Source organism: Diachasma alloeum, unplaced genomic scaffold (genome assembly GCF_001412515.2).
Source record: "Diachasma alloeum isolate Michigan unplaced genomic scaffold, Dall2.0 Dall_scaffold_00269, whole genome shotgun sequence".
NCBI classification, from domain to species: Eukaryota; Metazoa; Arthropoda; class Insecta; order Hymenoptera; family Braconidae; genus Diachasma; species Diachasma alloeum.
In genome coordinates, this window is record NW_021680408.1 from 1,904,054 (window position 1) to 1,905,999 (window position 1,946).

General features: G+C 37.2%; 1 protein-coding gene across 1 annotated transcript in view; it reads left to right on the forward strand.

Annotated features, from left to right (window-relative positions):
- Window positions 1-435: 435 nt before the first annotated feature.
- Window positions 436-1,946, forward strand: part of LOC107037744 (GPN-loop GTPase 2) — a 12,467-nt gene continuing 10,956 nt past the window's right edge. The window contains exon 1 of the mRNA XM_015256469.2: window positions 436-664. The gene's annotated coding sequence lies outside the window, so the exon portion shown is untranslated. The remainder of the gene's footprint in view (window positions 665-1,946) is intronic.

Genomic DNA, 1,946 nt, shown 5'->3' on the forward strand with positions numbered 1-1,946 from the left:
CAAAGCCCAGAACTGAATATTACACCCACAATTTCAGAAAAATTACAGTCAAATTAAAGAAGAAATTATCTATTAAACGATATTATGCACTTGATCGAAATATTAACCCACAATTAACTAGAAAATCACGAAATCAACGCACAAATGAGATCAACGTCTCCTCTCTGCGATCTCAGCATCCAACTGACGCCATCTTGATATCGATTTCTCTAAAAAGATCCCCGAAATTCTCTAAAAATCATCAAACATCAAATAATCTGAATTCTCAACATCTCAGTTAATTTCTCTTCCCCGAATATTGAATTATGATTTTTTTTCATGGAAAAAAATATCGTGCATCCGCTGGCGCGGAAAAATACAAACTTCACGATTTTCGAATCACACCGGAAGTGGTGGTTTCATGGAAACAGTACAATTCTTTCTAACCTAAAAAAACAGAAGACTGATGGTGCTGATGATACAGTTTGATGAGTTGGATTGACTTGGATCCAGTGACAAGTGACAACGAATTTTCTAGACTTCTTACGAAACTCTCGTTGCAGTAAACTAGATAAACAATTATCAATTCATGTGCTGATATGCAGAAAAATCCCAATATTTCCTGTCTTGTCGGAGCATCCGATGAAATTGCCAAACCAATTGATGTCGTCGTCAAAGTTTACAAGTACGGCTAGAATTAATTCATTACCATATACGAAAATTTTTAATAAGAATTCACGTATGAAAAAATTCAATAGAAAACCAGCTACTTACAGCTAGCAGGGGGTAGGGCGGAATGCAAATTTGGATTATTGCAATCGCTTGGTGGTTCGAAGGTGGTCAAAGGTAGTCCACTTTTAGCTTTTTGGTGGTAAAAATCAATTAACTATAAATAATCAAAAATTTCACCTGCAGCCAGCGGGAGGGATGCATCTTTTTGAAAAATTCAACATATGAATTTATATGTAGAATCCTGTGGTGGTCAAAGGGGGTCCAACACCAAATTCATCCGTTCATTTTTTCAACTGATAATAAATAATGTTTATCGGGTCTGTCTTACCGAGAGGTACTCCCCCCACCACTTCCCACTCCGGGCCCTTTAAATCATTTCGGAGCACGTTTGGAGGTTAGAAAATTGGTTTAATGAATAAGAATCTCAGACTTAAGTTCTTTTGCTATTCAATTTGTGTTTTTTTAATGAACGTGGAGTGAATACTACAAAAAAAACATAATTGAACTTATAACGGAGCATTATTCGTCCGAGTATAATCGTAATCAATTGTGTGGAAGTGACACTGAGAAGATGACGATCGAAAAAAATGCAACGATAAATGACAAATCATTTTCCCCGCTCCTGTTTTTTAGATCTACAGTAGTACAATCACACTGTTCAAAACTGATTGAACCCATGTGACAGCTCCAGAATAAATTCATCAAGGAGTTGAACCACCTGACCAGTATACATATACGAGATGACGTGAATCCTGAAAGGAATTATTCATTTAGAGTCATCACTTTTTCATTCCGTTGATTCACGGGCACCAGGAGAAGAGGAAGCTCCAGCTGCATTATGCTAGTGGTAGTGACCATCTCGAGGCTGTTCCAGGGTAAAATGTGATTAGAAACTCATCTCGAGGAAGCAAGGGTTCAGGAAGAAATACCAGCCCCATTATTATTTTTTTTTTCAAAAGCTTAGAACATGACACAAAAGGTCTCTACAGCTGGATGAAAAACCATAAGTTTCAGGAATATATGAGGAAGATTTTTCAGGACGGTGAAACCGAGTGTGAAATAATACAGTGCAAACAATGCAGTATGCACAGCGTGAAAATCATTTTCTGCCGAATTTGTTAGACTTTCAAAGATCGGTGGGTCTGGTGAAACATCTCCAAAAATTGTTTCGATAGAGAATTAATTTTCTTCCGTGATCATCTCTCGTAATATTCCGGAATTCTCAATCGCTTCCA